General features: G+C 33.6%; 1 protein-coding gene across 7 annotated transcripts in view; it reads right to left on the bottom strand.

Moving 5' to 3' along the window:
* The window catches only part of LOC106459614 (leucine-rich repeat-containing protein 24-like), a 160,391-nt gene that overhangs the window by 9,988 nt on the left and 136,142 nt on the right, over positions 1-14,261 (bottom strand). Inside the window, exon 1 of one of the 7 annotated variants that reach the window (XM_013919246.2) lies at positions 1,352-1,553. The exons of the other annotated variants lie outside the window; for them this stretch is intronic. The gene's annotated coding sequence lies outside the window, so the exon portion shown is untranslated. Of the gene's footprint in view, positions 1-1,351; positions 1,554-14,261 lie in introns of those variants that run through there. 7 annotated transcript variants of the gene reach the window in all.

The following is a 14,261-nucleotide window of genomic DNA, read 5'->3' as shown; positions in this document are numbered from 1 at the left end:
GCATGTTTGGTGTGACGGGGAATTCGAACCCACGACCCACAGATTGCACCCTAACCACCTGGCCATGCCGGGCCCTGCTAGAAGTACAGAGTCAATTATTCTAAAGGAAAGCTATCATTTCAAATTGTACCAATATCCGGTTTTAGATAATTCAATAAACACACATAGTTTCAAATTTGAGAGATTGATAATATGTTTTAGCATGACAGATAAAAGTAGTGTAAACTTGTGGTAACCTTATGTGATTCAAATAATTATTGTTTACGTTTAGTGAGAAACAAAATGTAAAAGTTAAAATACGAGATTAGTTAGGGCTGAAATACATTACATTAAATAGAAGGATGCAAATATTTCCAAGCTGTAAAAAAAGAAAGATAAATGGAAAGAGTTACAAGCATACTTGTCATGAAATAAAGTATCTAAATTATGTAGATCCTATACGATTAACATTAACTGAAATATATAGACCAAGACATAAATAATACTTGTTACGCGAAGTTTACTAGTTTGAGTGTATGGGTCGTATGGTGCTAAAATATAACTAGACCTATATAAGAATTACAACAATTACCAGCTAAGTTACTTCAGTCACGACATTTATGCCCTTTAAAACATTACACTATGTACGTTAGTCTGACTGGAGTGAAACTTTTTTATCGTGAAGTCAGTAACTACGTGTAGTTAAAAAAAAACCTCAGAGAAACGTTTTTGAAGTATTGAAAATAACTTTTCGTAAACTGTTTCAGAGAAAATTTAGGTTCATATTTCATACACAAAAGAGAAATGAAATGAATGAGTACATTCCGAAAATATTTTGGATAAGGCTAAACAAAGCTATAATACCTGTTTCTGGTTTTCACGATTTATTATTATTACTAGTTTTTAATATTTTGAGTGAAGAGTATTAAAACACATTGTATTGAGACCGCTCAAGCCATCCTGGTAGAAGATGTATGTGCTATGGTTTAATATTTTTCAATACAAAATCTCTCTATGACTCAAACATATAGAATGTAAATAGAGCTCTTTTGCATAAGTAGTAGTCTTTGCTCTTACTCGTAAGCTCCATCTCCTTTGATCCTGTCAGTTGCATGAGGGTAACAGCTGATGTTAGCACAAAGAATTTATTCCTGTATAAACTATTTGATTTTTAAAAAAACAAAAGAAACAAAAACATCTGATCAATTCAGGATGATTCTGGATTAACTTTTAAGGAATAAATGCACAGTAAGTTAAATTTTCTTTTATCCAGATACTCGTGTATTCAATACTGTAAAATAAAATGTTAAAGCTTAGGGTATTAGTATCAGACGTAAAGAACGCACTTGAAAAAATTGACATAAGAATGCACCTGTCATAGTAGAGATGCCCATATAATTCGTGGGCTGCAGGTGACCTTGCGGTTAACGTGCCGGACTGTGAATCCGAGGGTCCATGGTTAGCGTCCCATTGCCGCTATTCGGGGCCGTGAGTGTGCTGTAAGGGATAAGGTCAAATCCAACGCACTATTAGATTAAAGTAGCTCAAAAGTTGGCGGTGGGTGCTGTTGATTAGCTTTTCTTTTCTCTAGATAGCCTTTGTATAGATTTACTTTAATATCCGAAGCAAACAAAAATAGGCAAAGCCACACTAGGCAAAGCAAGCAAAAATAGGCAAAGCCACACTAGGCAAAGCAAGCAAAAATAGGCAAAGTCACACTAGGCAAAGGATATTTGGTCTCTGTATCCAACATGAACGAAATGTTTTTAACTCGAAATTCAATTCGTTCCTTTAAGTTTACATACAGTTCCTTCTGATTCTATAAGTACTTAGATTATTTCAATTTAGGAAAAATATAGAGCTAATTCCATCTCACCTGGCAGACCATGAGTAGGTAAGATGTTGTAAGGAAAGAAATTCACGATATTATAGACTTGTGTGCCTCCAGCATAAATACTGTCAAACATGAGTTCAACAAGACACAAAAAATATAATAATTCTATTTTCTCTTTCTGGTATCAAGTAAAATCAAATAACAATTCAGATGTGTTTCACCAAACTTTTATACATAGGTTTTAGGCTTATACAGTGCTGTGTAATAATCGGTCTTGGAAGCATTCTTCTCATTTTTTACCATTGAAATTAATAACTTTTTCTGTATAACTAAGTATTCATGTCAAGTGTAATCAATGTGGTGTTCCAAGATTCAAACAGATAACAGCACACTTTCATCTGATCACCACAGTAACAAGAGGCTGGGAACAAGTGTAGTAGTCTCCTCGTTTATATGGAAGTCGAGTAAATAGAGACACGTTATGAGCAAAAGTTATCCAAAAATAATGTTGTGGTATGATTATTCGATATTGTTTTAAAACTTGATTGAAAATACAAATTACACTGTATTTAATGTGACTGGAATTGAAAAAATGGAGGTACAACTATGTTTGTAGCTGAGCCGACTTTGAAATTTGAGCTAAACATGAAATCTGCAGAAGTAACAGTAATTTAACGAACAAAAGTACACATAAATCAAGCATGTCTTTAGCCTTTTCTGTAGTGGAAATGATGTTTTTTAAAGTACTAAAACTGTTTTTACTCAGTTCATATTTTCCAACAGCTGACGAATCACAAACTTGATCACACGATTTTAAAAGTATTTTGGTCATGTGACAGTAGTAAAATAATCTCACAATGAATGTGATGTTGAATATACAAAACTATCCAATGCAATAGCAGATAACGTCTTTGGCCGATTGATATTTTTTATAGTAACACCTATAGCTAAGTTAGCACATGACTTAAACTGGATTTACTTCGTTCTGAAGTAGAATGTTAGAAAAAATTTAAATTTTTATTACTATGTTAAAGATATATACTATAAAAGAGGCATACCGTAGTTTTTTCTTTTACCTTAGACTTGTTCTGAAGCCAAGTTTAAGTTAAATGTAAGGCCAATGTTGTAAAGCAGTTTAACTTAATCACACGATAATTAAGTCCCCAGATGAATCCAAAACTGAGGACATAGAACAACATGTAACACATAAAACTGCAATGCACAAACAGACCAAATATGCATAGCAGATCACAAACACTGTTCGCACAGAACAGAATTGAACAATCCTTTAAGTATAGAAATACAAAGTAAACTATTTAGTCAAAATCTAGAAATATAAAATAAACCCTCTATTTAAAATATAGCAAAGTACAAATATTATTTATACAATAACATGCAACACATATCAATTCGCCCCCCAGTGGCACAACGCTATGTCTGCGGACTTACAACGCTAAAAACCGGGTTTCGATACCCGCGGTAGGCAGAGCACATTGTGTAGCTTTGTGCTTAACTTCAAAACAAACATATCAACTCGGAAAATTACTTTTTATTGAAAATTATTTATAATTTTCACACTTATCTGCACAGAGATTAGGCTTAATATTTCTTTTAAGTATTTTGAACAGAGTGTTTGTTGAATAATCCAGAGAAGTAATTTGGTACCATTCAATGATACATATCCTTCAAATCTTACATAAACGTAGGTTTATTGTGGTGTGTAAAAGACAACGTACACACAATTTATATAAAATATACAGGTCGCCACTACAAGAGGACTAGTCATTTCTCTCTCTCACTCTTACTCAAGAGGGGAGGAATTCCGTGAAATCAGTTTAACTTTTCTTTTAGTATCTTAACAGTGTGCATGCTGAATAATCTTCAAGAATAAATATGTAACATTGATGCTGCATATTCTTCAAACCCAATGTAAGTTTAGGTTCAATGTGGTGAGTAAAATACAAGTACTCCTCTTGATATGCCCCACAGTGGCATAGCGGTGTGTCTGTGGGCTTACAGCGTTAGAATCCGGGTTTCGATACTTGTGGTGGGTAGAGCACAGATAGCCCAATGTGTAGCTCTGTGCTTAATTACAAACAGACCTTTTGAAATATATTACTGAAAGTAAGCTCTTAGCTATACGTAACGAAAATAAAATATATAAAACTAAAAATGCAGGATGGTAAGTAATATAAAACATAGGAATGCATTTAATAGAAGAATGATAACTTAGCATGACTAAAGATAAATTAATAGAAATGAAATGAAATAATATAACAACAAACCAAAATATCAGAATAACCAACTGAAATAAACAGAGTCAATAGATTAGAAAATATGTTTTGTTGAATTTCTACTCGAGGACTACCTGTACTAGCCGTCCCTAATTTTAGAGTGATAATCTAAGAGGGAAGTGGCTATTCAATGCCAACTCTTGAGTTACTCAGATCAAATAGTGGTACTTAATTGTCACTATTATAAACACATCTACGGCTCCAAAGTGCGAAGCGCATTTGTTGTTGTTGTTCTGCACACTAGCCACTGTACTGCGACTAGGTCCCAGAAAATAATTCGAAGAAAAACTCAAGTCAATGGATAAAAAACCCTCTGAATGATATGAAGGATATCAATGGATAAAAGCACAAGTAAATGGATAACAAACCTTTTGGATGATATGAAGGATATCAATGGATAAAACACAAGTAAATGAATAAGAAACATTTTGAATAATATGAAGGATATCAATGGATAAAAGCACAAGTAAATGAATAAGAAACATTTTGAATAATATGAAGGATATCAATGGATAAAACAATTAAATAGATAACAAACCCTCTGGAAGATATGGAGGATATCAATGGATAAATACATAATGAAAAGTAACCTTTCCAATACATAATAAAAATATATCAAAAAGTAATAATAATGGCGAATGCCGTTCTTCTTGCAGACTAAGTGCTCAGTTCTCACGTACATTATACTTGACATGTCACTCAAATCTGTTTAACAAGAAATGTAAAGTTGAAATTGTAAACACTCAACCAAAGTTTACAAGTAAATTGTTGCAAATGTTGCTTAACAATATAGACACTACTACCTCTGCTTGATTTCTGATGTATTATCGACTTTAAAAGCAGCCAAACATATCCACATGCATTTTTTCAAACACTTAGGTTTCAATATAGAACTAAAAAGACAAATTAAAGATCACGGGATTAAACATAAATACATAAAACACACTCAATACTCGACAACACAACCATCCTTTATGTTATAAACCATCAATCACAGAAATACACTTTAAATCAAATCTTTCGATCACTTCGGTGGCTCAGATAAGTTTCTGCTGTGTTAGCTATATCCTCCCAAGTCTGGTTTCAACCACCATCTCGAAGAATAAACACTAATAATATATTCTATCTAGTTTTGTGAGCTTAGTAATTATGCCACCATCGCACCATTGCCTCTTAGTTAAACTATGATGGGCTAATGATCAGAGGCTGGTTTCCCATCTTTCGGATTGGTAATGATGAAGCCGTTGTTTGAGCCAGGGTTGTAATAATAAGCACAGCTAAAGTTCTTGGATATGAGACAGATCATCTGTTGCTTCTGACTTTGCTTGCTGATTTAACCTTCTTTTTTGAATATGATGATTTATGAAAACGACTTGGAATTTACCAGTTATTCTCCCATTTGGAAGTTCAGCAATTTTATTTTTGTGCCAGAATTTCTCTTGACATTTCACTGATAGACAACTCATAAATTGTCAAGATTTATGCTGGTTAAGTCCTCCAACTCTACTGCAGAATGGTTGAAAGCGCAAGTAGGCATTCAGAGTAAAAGTAGCCAGTTTGGCATTTTCCTGATAGACGCGTTAAGCAAAAACAGAAGTGTTAGCGGTATTATACCTGTCGAGAGTACAAGAATCAGCTTAGAATATACTATTGAAACATTTTCACATTTATAATCTAAAAACTGAAAGTTTCGTTTTCTGCCGTATCCAATGTGCAGACTTCTGTGTCAAAATAAAATAAAGCTATAGATGTGCTCCAACTTGCAGACTAAGTGCTCAGTTCTCACGTACATTACACTTGATATGTCACTCAAATCTGTTTAACAAGAAATATAAAGCTGAAATTGTAAACATTCAACCAAAGTTTACAAGTAAATTGCTGCAAATGTTGCTTAACAATATAGACACTACTACCTCTGCTTGATTTCTGATGAATTGTCGACTTTAGAAGCAGCCAAAAACGTTCTTAAGACTTGTAGGAACTGTAGTGACCTTGGATTAATAACTTTTTATTGCTTTTACACCTTTGGACAAGGTGACAACAATGGAAAGATGGCAAGCACTAAGTAATGTTGTACTCTGGCATTCTTTTACACATTAACTTGAGCAAATATTCAAACTTGTATTTTAAAACAGTCTTAATTTTCAAACTTTTCAAGAACATTACATTTATATTTTGTTGGTCCTTTGACACATGCTCTACCAACAACCAAGGCAAGCTTTCATAGAATTTTGCTATGTGTATATAAACAAGTTTTATCAAAACAATAACGCTGAACTTTCACTTAAGATAGTGTTTCATATCGTCATGCAGTTCTCATTACTCTGGCTAACTTCTGTTCCTGAAATAACGTGATTCTGTGTGAATGTTTACCACACCTAAGTGTGCACATATGTATATATACCTGCAAAATAAACAGACACATATCTGTAGCAATTTTATGCATACAGAGAGAAAACACTTGCAATGTGTTATACATTATTATTGTCAGTTTAGCTTGACTGTTCGCAATGCTATACTGCAACCTTAACCATACACTAAGAAAATTACAACCACAAATAAAACAATAATTTCAACAATGCTAAAACTTTTAGAAAGACTAAACACAGTAAATGGATACATTTGTTCTATACTTAATTTTAGTTTTTGAGGATTGTAGTCGTGGAAGATGTGGATATTACACTTCAGTGTTCTATTTTATCTCTCCTTTTTTATTTATACAAACTACGTATGCATTATGGGTTTTCTTATTCAAGTATATTTTTTGTTAACCCTTAAAGCCATTTACAAGTGATTCTCATGTAAAATCAGAGCCATAAATTTTCCGTTTAATAACAAATTGATAAATATTATAACTAAGGTAAATAGAAAAATCTAATGTATGATAACTTAACTAATGATGTAACGTTATACTTTATGGTGGATTTTAACTCTCTCTCTATTTAATTTAGTTTATTTTAATGTATGATACTTTAGGTTTCAGATTAGCACTATGTCCTAGGTGTTAAAATTATAAAATGGACGAACTATCACATGCTGTCAAGACAGCTCATTTGCATTTTCAAGCTATCTGCCTGTCCAATGTTGTATAATGAAGCTGTACATATGTAAAGGTACTATCCAATGTGTGACCATATCTTCAGGTTCTTCAGAGTTCATGAATCATTTTAGTAATATATAGTCTACTCTGATAATAAATCTTCTACCATATAAAAAGTGGAGGACGCACAACAACAGCAGGCGGTTCTTTCTTTGTTGCGCAGTAACGGTACTTGGAAGAAGCTTGCATTTGGTTTGCGTATGCAATAACACACTTTACAACCACTTAGATTTACAATAAGATTGTTCCAATTCAATTGTCACCGGAATCCTAATCCAGAATAAGTGGAGTATCTTTCTTTTTATTAAAATAAATCAGTAAAGATGCATAACCAAGGCATGCTTAAATGGTTGGCAGGAATACTCCTCTATCAATCTCAGATAGAAGTAAATCCCAGTTTTCACAAAATACACTCCTTCTATAGTAGAAACATTGGCTACAAATCATCTATAATGATTCAAAACAGAAAAAGATGTGAATTTCTTTCATGTTTTCGGGTTCTGACCATTGTTTCTAGTTTAGTATGATATGTAGACACCCCATCTTTAGTCACATCATGTCTGAAAAACTCCATGTGCATGTATGCATAAGATAACATTTCACTATCTTCAGTTTCACATCTACTTGTCTTAAATGCTGAAATACCGTGCTTATAAATTTGTCAACAACCTTAAATGTCAACGTGACATCCATATGAATAAGACAATAGTCACAGCTACCGCTGGTGACCATAAGGCATTATCCAAAGATTGAATGTTTTTTTTGTTTGTAATTAAGCACAAAGCTACACAACGGGCTAGCTGTGCTCTGCCACCACGGGTATCGAAACCCGGATTCTAGCGTTGTAAGTCCGCAGACATACCGCTGTGCCACTGGGGGGCAAGATTGAATAGTTACAGTACCCAGTTTACCTCAGCATAAGCTAAATCTCTGGTGCTCCGAGTAAGCCTGCATATCATATGCTTTTTAGGACACACATCTCCAGTGTGTCTATGAGTCAGAATAATGTCTGTTATACTCTGTTGGCCACCTCATCGAAAAAGTATGTTAATAAATTCAATCAACATCACTCCAAGATTTTTTCTTTTTTTTTTAGTGGTCTAATGCATAATATTTGATCAACAACTTGATATACTGACAACTTATATTTACATATTAAGGTAGTGTGGCTGAAATTACTTAAGCATTACTGCTATTTTCAGTTACCTATCCTTCACACCATACAAAAACCATTCTGGCTGGTAAATTAGCCGGAACATATAGCATTATTGAAGATGTAACAGTCTCACTAAGTACAGCTTGTTATATTCCCTGAAAAGTGATATTGATGAGAATACCTTCTCTGGTGGATGCCACTATATTCGGATGTGCCCTAATGTGTAAGTGGCACAGCTCATAAGATCATGCAGTTAAGTTTTTATTAGTATCGCGTTCATATGCCTTAAATTATATCTACTAGTCTGCTTTACTTTCCATAAAGTCAAAGCATCACTGCATAACCACAGTTTTGGAATCCTGGCAAATAACTTGAGAAAGTGATTTAGCTCTATTTTCTTTGAACTTTGAGTGATGGAGAGTAGATACGCTTAACCCCACTCTCTCCTGTCACGTGTATTAATTGTAACTGTTTATCATTAGCACCATTCATTATAGGTGGCTCCATGACGAGCATAAACGCAGGCATTAAGTTCACTTCTCTACAAGTGGAACACTAACATTCTACTGAATGTTATATATTCCCTCTTATTCTTGCATGAATGGCACACTGTCATGGCGACAGCATCATTTCTCATGACTGCTTGAGCATAAAGTTCTAGAAGATCTTCTCCTTTCTTATCTTAACATATCTTAACATCATTAAGGGACTACCAATTATGGTGTGTAGGGGTGATGATTGTTGATTTATACTGTAAGAACCTCCTACTTAGTAACTTTTCCGAAGTAGTTTCCCTTCAATATCTTTAGACTTATATTGATCTATAAAAGAAAGACTGATATTGCCAGATATACTGGAAGGCCCAAATTACACTTTAGCTGACTCACTACGTGGCTAGAGTGTAAAATTTAAAAAAAACGTAATGCTTATTTAAGTAATGGAAAATATTCCACGTTCAACAGAGGAATTGTTTGGGTCGATCAGGGCTGTCCGATCTCACCATTAGACTAACACCGCTATTATTATTTTTTCTGCCATAGATGTTGTCAGAGAGCAGAGATTCTTTTCAGACAATATCATAGAAAAAGTATAACAGAGAGAAACATTTGAGAGGAAACAAAGATACAAGTCTATTACATCCATAATAATGAGATCGTGGTTACTAGCACCAAAAGGTTTTAGAAGAACAAAGTGCTCTGTGGTAGTCTAAGACTCCAAAGAACACAAAAACCTGATCATCACAGCTCGTGGACCTATATTGTGGAACTGTAGAAGTTAGTCACTGATTAAATGAGAGTAAGACTTGATGTAAAGATAAGCAATGGTAAACACTATATTAAAAATTAAAATTAAAACAATGGCTATCTATGATGTTTGGTCAAGCTATTGGACTGAAGCTGAAAATGATGTTAAAATAAGTAAGTTAAAAGAAAACAAAACAGTATGTATAAAGAATGGAATTGTAATAAAATGATAATGAAACAGTGATTGTAACTAAAACAAGCTTAGTTTATTATCTTACAAGTTAATTTATGATGTTAGAAAAACACGTAGGTTCAAGAAGTCTTGATAGCAATGAATAAATACCCTAAAGAAGAACCCTGAAGAAGAAAGATCCACCTTTCGAAAGCGCTCAGGTTATAGGGTTTTTATTCATTTCTATCTTACAAGTTAAGAGGTACATACACAGTCAGCAGAAATGAACACTAACTCTTGCAAAGAAAAAAATAGATCGAGACTTCACTCATAGTTTTGACTTTAGTCTTTTTTTCTTTGTATGATATACACATCATCACTATAGGAAACCTAGGCATATTCTTTCCAGGGTCACTGATAGGAGGTGGAATTCCTCGAAACCAGAATATTTCAGTGGCAAATGTGAAATTTAATGATAAATTGGAATTCACATGTATTTCTTAATCTTTTATTTTATATTACTGTCCAATAGCAAACTGGATTACAAAAATCCGGAAGTATCTCTGATTAAAATTACAGTTATAAAATAGCTTCACACTCCATGCATGATGTCGGATACATTACAACAACACCAGGAAACAGTAGATAAGATCCTTGATGAATTCATTTATATACTGTAACACCGAGAGCTAAATTAGCATATGATTGATACCGGATTTATCGATTTCTGAATTAGAACCCTAAACTGTTTTCATCCCTTCCGTTTATCATTCTACGAATGCTTATACAACATTAACAACTGTTTTAGAGAGAGAAAAATGAGGTAAAATATTAGAGTATTGCTCTAAAAGATGTTTGATAGCAATTTAACAATCGTAAGGCGAAACTTTTAAATACTACCTTAGCTATGAGCCTGAGGTCATACTCTGTCATATCAATCAATAGTTATATAAGATATTGTTAACGAGTGTTAAGACCAAATTAAGTTACTTACTTAAATGTATGACATATCTGTTACACCAAATGAGGTTAGTAACGCTTAACTTTGCTTTAGCAGCAAAGCAGTATATGGTAAAAGTCAACTTTGGGTTAAAAACTACGAAACCCAAAGATTTTTGTCCAGAACATTTGTATATTGCTTAATTTAAACTAAGATCTTATATATATATGTTATCGTTGTCACAGCGATATAAAACATGCTGAGTAATAAAGAAGGTATAGGATATTCTGATCTTTCGTTACACATAGCAACATAAATGAACTCTAATGTCGAAATGCTTCCATTAAGTTTCTTTTTCTGTCACAAACACAATTCAATAACACATAAACAATGCTAATTAAAATAATAATATATAATTGCTTGAATTTTCTAGAATCTTTCACAGGCAGACATTTATGTAAACACTTGGCTTTCAATAACATCTGAGTACACAATAACAGAAGTAACGGTTCTTATTTCAAAGTACTGGCACATAAACAAAAAATGACGTAGAAAAATGACAAGTAATAGATTATTCTGAATCTTAGAATGCAGTTTTGATTGATTTTTTAGTACATAGAAATAATTAAAAACATGACGCACAATATCAAAACTAATAATAAAATCAAGCTCGTTGGCTAAAAATATGATTACGCACCAAAATTCGACTATTAATACCCTATCTTAGCTAACTTAGTTAGGATTTCCAGCAAGATTAAATAGCATTTTAACCACTGTTTGTAGGTTGCTGCTGGTGATATCCTACTAAAGCTTATGTGGCCGTTGGGTTAAAGCATACGAAGTCTGTATCAAACAACAGATTCAATGCCGTGGACAAGTGGGTGCTTGGAGTGCTTTAGAAGTCCCCAAAAGTATGACAACGCCAGTTCTACTTCATGGTGATGCAGCTGGTTAAGATAATCCTTGTCATGCCTGCCACAGATATTTTAATAAAAGATCGTTTAATGTGCTTAGACGTTTAAAGACATAGCAGAGAAGTATCATGCACCCAACTAGACTTAATTGATGCATGATCCTTCATTTTCACAATGATTAACTGACAACCTTGATCTTAAAGCTTCTGCCTATGAATTTGTTAGCCGTAACACCAGTAGGTAGAAAAGTTTGTGGAAGTTCGTGTGACCCAGTTGACTGATTCCCTTTACTCGATCCTGCCCCATAATTAATTTTAAGAACTAATTATGTTCATCAAATTAATGAAACAACTGTTGTAGAGACAAACGGTGAGTTGTGTATTGTGACGTCAATTTGTTCAGTTTTATGACACTGCAGAATGATTCCTGCAACTTTTTGATCAGTACATTGCGTAGTACATTTCAGGGAAAAAAGCAATCCAAAAGTGGAAAACTTATATACGGCTCTGATGTGGAATACTACATTTCAAAACGTACGAATGTACGGTAATATAGTATTTGAAAGCGCAGCACGCTGAAACTGATTAATGCCGAAACTGGTATGAATAATATTTAATTTTATGTAACTTGTTTGTTTAAAAACTATCTACAGCCAGCTACAGAGCAGATATCCTCTCTGTCTTTCTTTATCCCTTTAGAATATACAAAATAATTTTATTCTCTCTTAGTTTGACAGTTTAGCCGTGTTAATATTTCATCAAGAAGTAGAAGCCGAATCTTATCATTAACTTTATTACGAATTTGCAAATTAAATTGCGATATGTCATTATTCTGTGATAAGATATAACCTTTCTAAAGCACATATAGGATTTTACTGAATTGTCAAACCTTCAAACTCTTTATACAACAGTTGAAGACCACAGGGGGTTACAAGTATCGTTTTACCGGAAGTCTAATTTCACACCTCTGTTGAAAATAATGCTTGTTTTATGACATCCCATTGGACAGGGTTTTAATCCCCATGCGTCTCTGTTTGTGGCTTCTCCCAATACAACATTCAATTATATTCCGTTTATGCTCTAAGTAATATGCAAGTACAGCTTATTTGCTAATTTAAATAATATTTCTATGTTGTTTGAACTAATAATTATAGTGTTTAAATATGAGAGCGATACACAGTGAAAAAAAAAGTATTCTTGATTGTTGTTATTTTACATATGATAAAAACAACCAAAATTAAAAATAAACCATAAGATAGTGTATCTCTGAAAGTTAAATTATTCTTTGAATTGTAAATCAATATGACTTATGTGTAATAACAGTGGAAAACTCTGTCTTTATATATAAGATTACTTTGTAGTTGCAGAGATATTTGGTTAAAATAAACATAGCATTTTGTAATACTTATATAAGCATCATATTTCAACAGTACTAGCATAAAATATTCGCCCTCGCTGCGGGATTCAATGGCCTCTGATGATGCCCTAGTGTACCGATAAAGCTCTTTCATTAGTCCCCATTACTTCTATAGCTACACCACGGATGTCCATTGCCCGAACACAAACCCCCGTTTTTACACCTGCTTGTTGCACTTGAACATGTGTTGCCATATTTGTTCTCGCTAACTTGCGATCACCTGCATCTATCCATCATCAAGATTTAGGTCTTGGAGACCTGAAAAGGTCAGGTGCTAGTTAGACCTCTTCCACCCTCGTGAACTTTTATTATTTGTTGAACTTTTGTTTGGTTATTTGGTAAGCTGGTTGGATTGCTTTTGGTTTTCTGTTACTACTTTCCTTTTCAGGGTCATGTCCGTTTATTTTGCCTGATTATGATATTAATTATTATGGTTATTGTAACTGTGTAGTTGTGTTCTGGGAGATTTGTGTTTGTGAACTTACAACTAGTTGTATTTTATGTGGAAGTAAGGGTGTAAAGATGTGAATAGCGATTTTTATGATTGGTGATATTTTATGATATACTGTCTTCTTGATTTTGAGGATCTTGTTATTGTTTTATAAATTCGCAAAATATGTTTTTGGCTGCTTCTATTATTCGATTTACTGTTTCGTATTGTTGTGATACTTGTAGGTTGTGTGTGTTCTTCACTTGTTTAAGTGTTTTTTATTTAATTTTGAGTGTGTTTACGTGCTGTCTGTGACTATGTGTATGATGTAAACTGTTCATTTGTGTTTTGGTTTATTGAGGTTTTGGTGTTGGTAATAGGGCTGTTTTTCTTTATGTTCTGTTTGTTTCAGGGTACTGTGTGTGTGTCACTTGTGTTTGAGTTATCTTGGCTATTCGTGTTTTGATGTCCTTGTATTTAGGACATCCTTTGTAATTTACTGTGTGGTGCTGTTGGCAGTTGCGGCAAAGTGGTTGTGCGTTTGCTTTTGGGCTGTCAGAGTTTCTATGATTTCCACCACAACCCACACAATGTAGGATAGCTTTATAAGCAGCCGCCACATGTCCATATCATTGGAAATTTAAGTTGACACAAGAATGTTAGACTTCGTATGGATAGTATCATTTCACCAGTCTTGCCGAACACGTATTGCTTTCTCGTCACTGCAGGTAACAAAGAATTGTATTAAAAATCGATGTTTAATTGTGTTTTTTAATATTTAC

The sequence above is a fragment of the Limulus polyphemus genome, unplaced genomic scaffold (assembly GCF_000517525.1).
Source record: "Limulus polyphemus unplaced genomic scaffold, Limulus_polyphemus-2.1.2 Scaffold637, whole genome shotgun sequence".
In the NCBI taxonomy this organism is placed as follows: domain Eukaryota; kingdom Metazoa; phylum Arthropoda; class Merostomata; order Xiphosura; family Limulidae; genus Limulus; species Limulus polyphemus.
Note: the sequence above shows the minus strand (reverse complement) of the source record. Positions and strands in the feature narration are given on the sequence as shown.